The sequence below is a fragment of the Ziziphus jujuba genome, chromosome 11 (assembly GCF_031755915.1).
Source record: "Ziziphus jujuba cultivar Dongzao chromosome 11, ASM3175591v1".
Taxonomy (NCBI): Eukaryota; Viridiplantae; Streptophyta; class Magnoliopsida; order Rosales; family Rhamnaceae; genus Ziziphus; species Ziziphus jujuba.
In genome coordinates this window covers 25,592,758-25,606,784 of record NC_083389.1, presented here as the reverse complement: position 1 = coordinate 25,606,784, position 14,027 = coordinate 25,592,758, and the positions used below count along the sequence as shown (strand labels likewise).

Sequence of the window (14,027 nt, the reverse complement as noted above, 5' to 3'; positions counted from 1 at the left end):
TTAAGTCCATGTGCTGTACCTGTTTTGTTAGTGCCATAAAAAGATGGTACATGGAGAATGTGTGTTGATTGTAGGGCTATAAATAACATTACCATCAAATATAGACATCCCATTCCTAGATTAGATGATATGCTTAATGAGTTGCATGGTGCTTGCATGTTTACAAAAATTGATCTTAGGAGTGGTTATCACCAAATTAGGATGAAAGAAGGTGATGAATGGAAAACTGCATTCAAAGCTAAATATGGGCTGTATGAATGGTTAGTTATGCCTTTTGGATTATCCAATGCACCTAGTACTTTCATGAGGCTTATGAATCATGTAATGCGTCCATTTATTGGTAAATTTGTGGTTGTTTATTTTGATGACATTCTAATATATAGCCGAAATTTGGATGACCATGTGGATCAACTTAGGCAAGTTTTACAAGTTCTTAGAAAGGAAAGATTGTTTGGTAACATTAAAAAATGTGAATTTTTCAAAGATGAGCTTGCGTTTGTAGGATTTGTAGTAAGTGCTGCAGGAATCAAAGTTGACCAAGCTAAGGTGAAAGCAATTCAAGAGTGGTCGGTTCCAACTTCTATCACCCAAGTGAGGAGCTTTCATGGCTTGGCAAGCTTTTATAGAAGATTTGTCAAGGATTTGAGTACCATAGCAGCACCATTGAATGCAGTTGTCAAGAAGAACGTCGGCTTTAAATGGGGGGAAATACAAGAAAAATCTTTTAATTTGTTGAAAGAAAAATTGTGTAATGCACCTTTGTTAGTTTTACCAAATTTTTCTAAGACTTTTGAAATTGAGTGTGATGTTTCGGGTGTAGGTATTGGAGCTGTCTTAATGCAAGAAGGAAGACCCATAGCCTACTTTAGTGAAAAATTAAATGGAGCTGCCCTAAACTACCCGACTTATGACAAGGAGATGTATGCTTTGGTGAGGGCTTTGGAGACGTGGCAGCATTATCTCATGCCAATGGAGTTTGTGATTCATACGGATCATGAGTCTTTGAAGCATATCAAGGGTCAAGGAAAGCTCAACCGAAAGCATGCCAAGTGGATTGAATTTATTGAAACCTTTCCATATGTGATCCGCTACAAAAAAGGTAAGAAAAATGTGGTTGCCGATGCATTATCCCGAAGGTATGTACTCTTTTCTACCTTAGATGCTAGATTGCTTGGATTTGAACAATTGAAAGAACTTTTTGAGCATGATAGTGACTTTGGAGAAATTTTTAGAACCTATTTGAAACATGGATTTAATAAATTTTACATATTTGAGGGATATTTGTTTAAGGAAAACAAACTTTGTGTGCCTAATTATAGTATTAGGGAATTATTGGTTCGGGAAGGACATGGGGGTGGTTTAATGGGTCATTTTGGTGTTTTAAAACTTTATCCTTACTGCAAGAACATTTTATTGGCCTAACATGAGGAGAGATGTTAAGAGAATTTGTGAAAGATGTTTGAAGTGCCGAAAAACAAAATCAACATTGAAGCCGCATGGATTGTATAAGCCTTTGCCGATTCCTACCTATCCTTGGGTAGATTTGTCTATGGATTTTATTCTTGCGTTGCCTAGGTCAAGGATAGGTAATGATTCAATATTTGTTGTAGTAGATAGGTTTTCTAAGATGGCACATTTTATTGCATGTAACAAAACTGATGATGCATCCAATATTGCTAATTTATTTTTCAAGGAAATTGTGAGATTGCATGGAATGCCAAGAACTATTGTTTCGGATAGGGATGCTAAGTTCTTATGCTATTTTTGGAAAAATTTGTGGACTAAATTAGGTACTAAGCTTTTATTTTCAACTACTTGTCATCCACAAACTGATGGACAAACCTAAGTAGTAAATAGAACCTTGTCTGCATTGTTGAGAGCATTAATTAGTAGAAATTTAAGAACTTGGGAAGAATGTTTGCCATATGTTGAATTTGCATATAATAGGTCTTTACATTCAGCAACTAAATTTACTCCATTTGAAATTGTTTATGGTTTTAATCCTTTGACTCCATTAGATTTAACACCTTTACCTTTAAGTGAGCGTGCTAATCTAGATGGAAAACAAAAAGCTGATTTTGTAAAGCAGATTCATGAGAAGACACGAGCAAATATTGAGAGGAGGACCGAGCAATAAGCAAAGGTGGCTAATCAAGGCCAACATCCAATGGTGTTTGAACCTCGAGATTGGGTGTGGCAGCATATAGGGAAAGAAAGGTTTCCTGAACAAAGGAAATCCAAACTCATGCCGAGGGGCGATGGACCTTTTCAAGTTTTGGCACGGATAAACGACAATGCCTACAAACTTGATTTACCGGGTGAGTATAGTGTTAGTGACACCTTTAATGTTGCTGATTTTGTCCTTTTGCTGCAGGTGATGACTTCGATTTGAGGACAAATCATTTTCAAGAGGAGGGGAATGATGCGAATCTACCCGAGACTGTTCAACCGACAACCCGCTAGGGTGCTAAGCCAATACAAATGAAGGTGGGACTGATCACTAGGGCCCAAGCCAAGAAGTTCAAGGATAATATTGCTGTCTTCATACAAGGAATAAGTCATAGTCAAGAGGGGTTGGCCATATCTAAAGAGCCAAGGTCTGTTTTACTCATACAAGCAATAGAAGCCAAAACGGGCCCGGGTGACGTTTTTGGTGACAATATGGAGGTCGGGTTGTATGAATTGGAACCCCATCCTTATGGGTTCAATTCATATGGAAGATGAGTCATAGAAACCAGCCAAAGCAGCTTCAAAGCCGACCAATAAGGTGGTTTGCGCATAAGGGGAAGAAAAGGCCAGATTTGCTGTATTCCTTGCAGGCTTTACTGTATTTTATTGTATTAGCCTTTTCTCATACTCCAAGCAAGGGCAACGTGAGGAAATTCACAATAAGCTTATTTGGCATTCCACAAAGACTATTGAAGCTGATTTGAAGTCCAATTGGATCAAAGAAGGGTCATTACGAACATAATTAATTAATTAGGAAGGTTTTTATTTTATTCTTTCCATTGTAAATTAATTAATTCCTAATTTAATATAAAGGAATTAGTTAATCAAACTTAGATTAGGAAAGGAAGTATAGTTTCGGCCAACTAGGTTTCTTTATGTGTGTGGCCGATTTTTCCTAGGGTTTTTAGGGTTTATTTTGTTTCTTTCAAAGCCTATTTAAAGGCTTATTTTTTAATAATAAAACAACTTTGATTCGATTAAGAAAATACTTGTGAGATTAATTATCTCTTGAGAACACCTAGAACACCATTAAAGAATTGGTTGTTTTAGCTTGACTTATCAATAGGTTTTCCGTCCCCTATTATGGCTTCTACATTATACCAAGGTTTCTAACCATAGGTTGGTTAGGGGTTGAGGTCCATTCCATTAGAACTTGAACTTAATTAAGATCCGGGCTAATATAATACGGGTTTAGGAGCAGGTCGTCCTAGGTTCGTATTAAATAGAGACTATCAATGTGATATCTTAACTAAGTGGTGGGTCCGAATAGGAAAAATAAGGTGTCTAAACAGAAGTTCTGTTTATACACCTTATTTGATTTGCTTCTGCCGATTGAATTTGAATAAGAATCAAATATAATCAAGTAGAATCAACTTCTAGTGAAACAAAAAAATATAAATTCGAAATTAAATAGATAAATAGAGTAGGACGAAAAATATACAAAATTAATTAAAAAGCATGAGTAGAAAAACATATTAGAGACTATTCACGCTGGTGTCGAATAAGTTCTACCTACTCTTGGATTTGAAACAGTGACTCCCACTGTATGAAAGCAATACTCTAACCACTCAGTTAAGTGGGTCATTTATCATCACAAAGAGAAACAAGTGTGACCTAATCACGCTGCTTTACGAATATGATATTTTCTGGGCATTTATAATAATATCAAGTGTTATTCCTATTTTGTCATTTCTAATTTCTGGAGTTTTAGCCCCGATTACAATTTTGAATCTGTTATTATATGTTTGCTCTCGTTTTTGTTGTTTTTGATGTTGAAACGGTTTTTCTTTATCCATGGGCAATGAGTTTTGATGTATTGGGGGGATCCGTATTTATAGAAGCTTTAATTTTCATGCTTATCCTAGTTGTTGGTTCAATTTATGCATGGTGAAAAAGAGCTCTGGAATGGTCTTAGCTCTTAAATATTTATCAGACAATAAAAAATATAAAAAAATGAAAGAGTTACGAATTCCATTATTTAGTTTCTCTTACTTGATCGAACAGTCCAAAATTTAGTTATTTCAACTACATCAAGTGATCTTTCAAATTGGTCAAGACTTTCCAGTTTATGGCCGCTTCTATATGGTACCTGTTGTTGCTTTATTGAATTTGCTTCATTAATAGGATCGCGATTCAACTTTCATCATTATGAAATGGTGCCAAGATCTAGTCCTAGACAGAACAGACCTAATTTTAACAACACTTACAGTAACAATGAAAATGGTCCCTTCTTTAGTGAGATTATATGAACAAATGCCTGAACCAAAATATGTTATTGCTATGGAAGCATGTACAATAACAAAGGGGATGTTTAGTACCAACTCTTATAGTACTGTTTGGGGGGTCGATAAGCTAATTCCCATGATGTCTATTTGCCCTGCTGTCCACCTAAACCAGAGGCCATTATAGATGCTATAACAAAACTTAAGAAGAAAATATCTCAAGAAATCTATGAAGATCGAAGTAGATCTCAATAGGCGAATCAGTGTTTTACTACCAGCCACAAATTTCATGTTAGATGCGGTACTCATACGGGAAATTATAATCAATGATTACTCTATCAACCACCATCTACTTCAGAGATCCCCCCTAAAACATTTTTCAAATACAAAAGCTCAATATCTTCCCACGAATTAGTCAATTAGGCAGGACCTTTCTTTTTTTTTTTTGTATAGATACGGAATACCAAACAGCAAGCCAATCTTCATAAATTTCATCGTAATCATAAATGTCAAATACTTATAATACTTATACAAACAAACTACTTATAGAATACAAATAAAAATACGAGAGAGATAAAAAAGATGTAGGGTCATTTGTCTGCTTGGTTAGTCAAACATGGGCTAGTTCATAGATTTTTGGCTTCGATTACCAAGGAATATAGACTTTACAAATAAAGCCCGATGATTGGCATTCCATTGCTGTCATTTTATATGTATATGGTTACAATTATCGATGCTCCCAATGTGCCTATGATGTAGCACCAAGTGGATTGTTAGCCAGTGTGTATCATCTTACGTGAATAGAGTATGGTATAGATCAACTGGAAGAAGTATGCATAAAGTATTTGCCCCAAGGAGGAATCCTAGAATTCCATCTATTTTCTAGGTTTGGAAAAGTGCCCCTAATTTTTATGAACTACAAGATCCTCATTGAATAATCAGAAACTCATCTTCACTTCTACAACTCCATATATTTGAAGAATATTTGTATGTTTTTTATAGATCAAAGAGCTAAAGTTTCATTCATTTCATATATTATGTATAAGTTAAAAAAAGGATAGGCTAAAAAAAAGAAATCCTAAATAAATAAATAAATAAAACAATAATTAAATTAGAGGGATTCGGTATGATTTTCAAATTTTGAAAGATACTTTTTCCACATGAGTTTAGCAGAGTCAATAGGATGAAAGAGTTAGTGACGTAGAACTATTTACCACGCACAACACTTAGATGGGTTCTAGAAAGTAACAACCAAGAAAGTAACAACATGGGGGGAAATAGGGAAATAGAATATGAAAAGAAAATTGAAAGAAATGAATGCAAGGGGATCAGATTCTATTTGTATTATGTCTAAAATTAATCTTGGCTATTCATACCCCTCACCTCCCCTTGTAATATAGAAGAAGTAGTACCATTCTTTGGGAATGAGAGGAGACATAGTATGAAAAAGTAACTAAAAAGATGAGGAAACAAAATCTATTTGTTTCTTTAGATACGCTTTACTCATCTATAAATACTCATCTATAAATATTCTCTATTTCTTAAATAGAAGGGGTATCTCGCCAACCGCTTAGATGGATAAACATGTATCATGATCTATACTATTAATTAATGACTATTTATGTCAACCAATTTGTAGAATCAATACTCATATAAAGAATCCATGTGCCAGGAACCAGATTTGAACTGGTGACACGAGGATTTTCAGTCCTCTGCTCTACTAGCTGAGCTATCCTGACCATTCACGACGCATCATCCTCATTTTAATAGATGACTTGGGTCTATGTTAATTAAAAAGACTAAATGGGAGCACAAAGTCTTATCCAGAGCTTGGTGGAATTTCTTAGATCTTCAAAAAAAAAGAAAAAAAAAAGACTTTGTAAGTTTCAGCACAGTACAAGCGATAATATGATCATTCCAATTTACCATTGGGGTTACTTGCTCAATGACGTTCATTTGTACGTGTATCATATATAACATAAGGCTTGTTAAAATAAAAAAATTAATGAATGAGAAACATAATGAATTTTGAACCGCTAATGAAATGAGAGTATATGATAAAAATTAGGGAATCAAATGGGCCTTTCTGGGGATGGAGGGACTTGAACCCTCATGATTTCTAAAGTCAACGGATTTTCTAAAGTTTATCATATAAATTTCATTGTTGTCGATATTGACATGTATAATGGGACTCTATCTTTATTCTCATTTGATTAATCAATTTTTCAAAAGATCTATCAGATTACGATGGAGTAAATGATTTGATTAATGAATATTCCATATTTTTTACTCGGAATCGATTCACAGCAATTCATTCATTTTTCATATAAACATATAAATAAATAAAAAAGATTCGGGTTATCATTAATCATTTGGCTTGGAGATAGTATTTCAGTATGTATACGTATATCATAGTATTTCAGTATTTATACGTATATATAGGTTTATTGTTCATCCTTTCTGGAGTTTCAATAGAAGGATTCCTTTACTAATGCATCGTAGCCAACTCCATTTGTTAGAATAACTTCCATTAAGTCTCTGCACCTATCCTTTTTAATTGTCATATTCTGAATCCTTGTTTGTTTTCAAAAAACATAATTTGGCTCAGGATTGCCCATTTATAATTCCGAGGTTTCTCTGAATTTGAAAGTTATCACTTGGTAGGTTTCCATACCAAGGCTCAATCCAATTAAGTCTATAGCATCTACCAATTTCACCATATCACCCCCTTTTTTTATTAGGGTCTTGATGCCACTCTTCTTTATTCGTTTATTTATATTAGGCTGGAACTGTTGAATTCATTAGATAGCAGTTCCATATTGAAAGGCATTTTCTCCTCATCTGGATTTATTGTCTATCTTCTTTCATCTCTATTGGATACTTATATTTGGTCCACATATATACTATGTATAAGCTAACATGCCATGCCCTTATTTCTATCATTTTTAGCGTGTAATTTTGAATACTTGAACGGTCGATTTTTTTTATTTTTTATTTTTATTTTTTATTGTTTTAGCTTTCAACTTTCTAAATGAAAACACCGGAACGTTTCATTATGATGTAAATTACATTTATATAGATTGGATTGCACTTTTCTTTTTCATTTTTTTCTTCCTCTTCTCAGTTTTTTAGGGCAGACCTTCTATAACAATAACATAAATAACATAAAAGAAAGAACTAAAAATGAAATTTTTTTTATAATATTTTTGTAATATTAATTATTTTTTATAATAATTATAATATTTTTAATCTTTTTTTTATTATCAACATTAATATTATAATATTCAAAAATAACTACAAAGTCATTTTTTAATTCACAAAAAAAAAAATCTTAATCAAGATATTGATTATTGATAAACATATAGCTGATAAAAAAAATCAAAATTATATAGCACTATATTAATTGTTATGTTAATTGCTATGTTTTATAATATTCAAATATCCAATATTTCATTGAAATTCTATTCTAGATTCTTCTCTCCAGTCATATGAATTATGAACACTTAATAGCTAAAATCCCAGTAGTTTACTAAATTCCTATGCATGTACAATTTATGTTATGCGAGCCTGCTTAGCTCAGAGGTTAGAGCATCACATTTGTAACGCAGTGGTCATCAGTTCGATTCCGATAGCTGGCTTTTCTCCATCTGTTTGATTTTTTTTTTTTTGTTTACAAAATCGATAATAAGAATATTGAAAAGGCTTCTTACCATTTTACCTTACGAAGGGTCACTGATATATTTTCTCCCTATTATCTCATAGAAACTCCCAATTAAAAAAAAATAAAAAAACTAGGAGTTTGATCTCTAGTTATTATGAGTTTAGTGTATATACTTATTATATGTTATATGTCCATATATCGATCTTATATGTTTATACGCTATAATCTATGTAATGGATATATCTTAGACGCATAGTGGGTCATTCTAGAATGCTCAATTTGATTTACCTAGTGAGTATAAAATATACTAGTAAGTGTAGGTAAAAAAAGGTTTATTGATATTTGATTTGATAAATATCAATGCAATGAATTGTTTTTAGACCGGCCGACCCTAATTTCTTTCCACTATTTTCCATTATAATGAAATTCATTTGATTGATACATGTACCTACCAATTCAAAATAGCTCCGAAATATTTTATCGAAGTAATCGTTGATAAAGAGATTCGACTTATCCTCTGAATCAAAAACAATTTAGAGAAAAAAATTCAATAACTTATCATTTTTTTATTTGAATTTCATGTCTTAGTGTGAGGTAGAAATATGCCTGCCTAATCTTAACAATGAGTGAATCGAAGAATGAAAGCATAAGAATGGGGCTTAATCCCCCTTTTTGGTAGACCAATTACTCACCGACAAGTGCTATCCTTTCTATTGAGTCATACCATTCCCATTCTATTATATTGTATATTCACAATTTCAAAAAACTATTCATACTATGAGCATAGTATGATGGTGGTTGGGGAAGTATGCCCCATCGTCTAGTGGTTCAGGACATCTCTCTTTCAAGGAGGCAGCGGGGATTCGACTTCCCCTCGGGGTAGGGTACTATGAAAGGAAGTTGATCATGGACTATCAATAAGCATGAAATTGGTTCATCCTATCATGCGTTGATGCCCGAGTGGTTAATGGGGACAGACTGTAAAATCATTGGCAATATGTCTACGCTGGTTCAAATCCAGCTCGGTCCAATAATTCACCGATCCGCCATGATATAACCCATTTGTTGTTTTCCCGAAATGCTCGATCCTAATAGGGAAAAAGTAAAATTTTTTGATATATCTCTACCATTATTTAGTTACTCTATTTAATTTATTTTTTTCCAACAAATTCTTATTTTTCTAATGATCTAGATTCATATCAGGATCAGTAAGTGTAAAGACTAAGGATAAGAGTAAAATAAAGAAAAATGACTTTTTCATTGAAAGATTGATTGTCCAATTGATTTGGCAATAATGAAACGATTATTAGTAATCCACACTGCTTTCGATAAAGCGCATATCCATATGGATAGAAATATGTCACTCACTTCTCCATTCCAACATGACAATTCTAATTGAAAATCTAAATCGAAAGGGTTGGAATGAAATCATTAAAAATAGGTATACTGTACACTTTATTTTATTATGTTATTTCCCTTGGATTGTAGTTCAAGTGGTCAGAGCATCGCCTTGTCAAGGCGGAAGCTGTGGGTTCGAGCCCCGTCAGTCCCCAAGAATCCAAATCTAATAAAATAATAAAAATACATCTATTTGTAAAGGGTGTACAAATAGCTGAATTTCATTCCCAACCGGATCCCTCTTTTTTTTTCGTTTTGATTGTTTGTTTGGGTTTGGTTAAAATCAACAGTAAGGTAAGTGTAAAGGCAGTTAGATGATACTTCATCAGACGATTGTACAAGGAAGGCGGTAAGTTATAGAAAAAAAGAATGGAAAAGAATGATAAATCAAATTTTAAATTTGAAATTTAGATTAATTTAATGGAAATTTTGATTGGATGAGGAATCAACCTTTTAAGTCGGTATGGATAAAAGATCTTCTTATGTTATACTATTCAATTCTTGATGATGAATCGATTTGATAGCCCAAATATTGTTATTCATGATATTGATCCGATTCAACTACATCAAGATGTAATTCATCCCATTGAATTTACAGTCGAAAGGTTTATCATCTCTATGGGATAAATCCCAAGTTAGTGCCAAGTAAAGAAAAATGCAATGACGAAATTATGGAAGTCAATATTCTTGCATTTATTGCTACTGCCCTATTCATTCTAGTTCCTACTGCTTTTTTACTTATAATATACATAAAAACAGTAAGTCAAAGCAATTAATTTGAATTAAACTTGACTTTTTAGTTCTTATCAATGATTGAAGAAAATAAATAAAATGACAAAGATTCCAATTTCGCTATTAACTAAATGAAATGAACAAAATAGAATCAACAGTATTCTATGAGAGATATATAGATATCAATTCCATATATAAATTACATAGTGTCGTGTCCCAATTCTATTTCTTCATCTAGTTCTACTTAATTTGTGTTGATTCCAATTAATAATCGGAAGTAATCAAAAGACAACTCTTATCTGTACGATTTTAATTTCTGTATTTCATATAATTTTTAATATGAATCCCGATATCCATTGAAAGAAAGAAAAAACCAATGAAGGAAAAAAGGGTATGGATAAAATAAAAGCAAGTAATATGTTTGTTAGCATTTTGACGAAGAAGTAATTGATTGAGCAGTTGACAGAGGTTCCGGGGGGTTCCGTGGGAACTTCTTTGGATTTCAAAAAGGATTAGTAAACCTCACCGATTTTTAACATTTGAACCATGATATAAAATGAGTTAAATAAAGCAATAACAAGCCCAAGACAATATTTTATAATGTGGAGTTGTAGTATCTCGTTGGACAACCATTATGTTGTTTCCCATACAAAATGTGTATCCATGTACTAATAGCTTCTTTTCTTTTTGAACAGTAAAAAAATAAAATAAAATTAAAAAGAGGGTTCCATTCTTTCCCATTGCCCATATATAACTTTGGTAAGAGTCGGGTCATAGAAATAGGAAAGTTATGAAGAATACGGTTGGAATCAATTTCCTACCATTTGTATTCCTTTCGAAATACAAACATGGAAATAATTGCAATATTTGTTTGACTGAAAGAGTTCATATATTATTCATAGAATCCATTACTCCACTATAATCAAATAATGTTTCTAAATGAAGATGTTTTTTTATTTCCATTTCAAAATGGAATTTTAATCTAAATAGTTAAATTAAAATTAAAAAAAAAGGCTTTGCAGGAAGATCTATAAAAAAAATTGATACAATTTGGTTCCTAAATTCAATTAGCAGTACTTTTAGAGTCCACTTCTACCCCATACTACAAGTGAAAGGGAGAATGTAAAGACTACTATTACAGCAACCCAAGCGAGTCTTACTATATCCATGTAAATTATGTCCTCTATCTCTATGAATATGAAGGAATTATTCAATTATTGTTCACTAATAATAAAAAAATCACTGGCGTAAAGTCAACGGGAGGTCCTGGCCCAACACTGTTGATAAAACAATACAATATAATTATAAAATTTATGGTATTACATTAAGCACCAGCAAAATAAGCGGGATGGCCTTTTGATTAAAGTAGCAAAAGGCTGTTACTAACATGTAGTAATAATAAAACCTATTCTTTCTTTTAGTGCCCTTCATTTTATTTTTTATTAAATAAAAAGTATAAAAATATAGAATCAAGATAGATCACTATCTACCGCATACCCTTATTTCTTTCTTTCCCACCTTTCCCATTTGATCTATGTCTCTGATTGGCTCTATGAAACAATCGAAGATGTCCTATTACATGTTCTTGATTACAAATTAAAGTAAAAATCTTAGAGATTAAAGTAAGAATTTATTTTTGTATTTTATTTATAATTTATGTTATTTATAATTTATATTTATAAGTTCAATATAAGTAAAATATGGAAAAAATATTTATATATTATTTATATATTCAAATAAATACATAAACAAATACATAATATATTCAAACAAAGATATATATATATATATAATAAATACATATATAAATAAGTCAAAGCCAATTATCCATTCAATCTAATTAATATTGAATGAATCCTGGAGTACTCAAAGACTTTCATGAGTATATATACAAAGTATCTTCCGCCCTTTCCGCAATTAATAATTTCATTATATTCCCCATCCCGCTATCCAATCTAATTCAAGACCTAGTCAATAGACACTGCATTAGTAGTGGAAGGGCTATCATATCAAGATTTACTAGTTCTTTTTCAATACTATAATCTTTCCTTGAACCCTAGATACAAGTATTTATAGCATTTTAAAGAACAAAAAAAACCTCTGAATGCTTAGGATCAAGCAAGTATCAAGAGTCCTTTTCCTCCACTTGCTTCTGTTGGAAAAAAAAAAAAAAAGGTAAGTTTTATCAATAAACCAAAATAAGGTATTTCGATTCTTTTGTTGATCAGGTGACACTCGGATTTGAATTGGGGGAAAAGGATTTGCAATCCCTTGCCTTACCACTCAGCCGTGCTGCCAAAGCGATACAAAATATATGAAAAATCCCCTTCCCTTTTTAGTGAAAAACCAAATGTTGATGTGGATTTTCAGTCACAAAAGCAAAAATTCAAGAAAAATTTGAACCCCTAACTATTGACTATGAATTCATGAACAGTTATTGAATTTGAATCGAAAATTTTATTTCCCTAATGATCTAAGAAAATCCAAATTGATACATAACTAATCTTTTTTTTTTCAATTAAAAAAAAAAAAGAAGGCTTCTCAATTTCAATTATAATAGCAATTAGGGGTATATGTAAACCCCATAACATAAATTTTTTAAACAAATAAATCGAGTATCTTATTTGTATATGACGCCTATAGGTAATTTTAGGACATTTTAAGGAAATTATCTTGCTTTAATTCAATTTCTACAATTTGTCAGCGAATAGTTTGAATATTGAAAGTCAAAATTTTGATAGAGCATGACAGGTTCTTTCTGTCCTTAACAAAACAATATAATAAAAAAAAGAGGGAGAGCGCAGATAGATAGTTCTATTTATATCCATGCATCTTTAATAAATATCATCTTTTTTACACATTTCAATCCTATTCTACAAATTCGACTAAAGAAAAAAGGTAAAAATCTCTCTTTTCTTTGCGAATTATTTTTTGAACAATTGAATCCATGAAAAAAGTTAAGTGCTATAAAAAAGAAAATCCTGAATACATTTATGATATCTAATTGGATTGGAATACGGAATATCATAATAATGGTAGAAATTGAATCACTTTTTGGTTTGGTATTCTGTACAAACTGTTTGGATATTCTAGACAAAACTCCATAAGAAAAAGAGGAATTTATCATTTTCATTTATATCTGTTGCAAATTACAATTTGAGTATAAAATTCTCGTTATCCGTCCTTCATACGTATTTCATATATTCCATATATTATATGGAGTTAGGTCAAATTTCATGTGATTCAGTAAACAGAATATTAATTCCATCATTGCTATATTGATCCATATGATTCGATGAAGAATGAGCAAATAATGGGAATGGAGAAATAAAAAAATGCTTGGGGATGGAGCAGAGGAAATGTCTACAATACCTGGATCTAATCAGATACAATTTGAAGGGTTTTGTAGATTCATTGATCGGGGCTTAACAGAAGAATTTTATAAGTTTCCAAAAATTGAAGATACAAATCAAGAAATTGAATTTCAATTATTTGTGGAAACATATCAATTGGTAGAACTGTTGATAAAAGAAAGAGATACTGTATATGAATCACTCATCTATTCTTCGGAATTATATGCATTCGTGGGATTAATTTGGAAAACTATGAGGTATATGCAAGAACAAACAATTTTTATTGGAAACATTCCTCTAATGAATTCCTTAGGAACTTCTATAGTAAATGGCATATACAGAATTGTGATCAATCAAATATTGCAAAGCCCCGGTATCTATTACCAGCCAGAATGGGAGCATAATGGAATTTCAGTCTATATCGACACCATA

The 14,027-nt window shown here is 32.0% G+C and overlaps 1 non-coding gene across 1 annotated transcript; it reads right to left on the bottom strand.

The window, feature by feature from the left end:
• Positions 1 to 6,117: 6,117 nt before the first annotated feature.
• Positions 6,118 to 6,190, bottom strand: TRNAF-GAA (transfer RNA phenylalanine (anticodon GAA)). The gene has a single exon. It is a non-coding gene; the product is annotated as a tRNA-Phe (tRNA).
• Between the last annotated feature and the right edge of the window lie 7,837 nt (positions 6,191 to 14,027).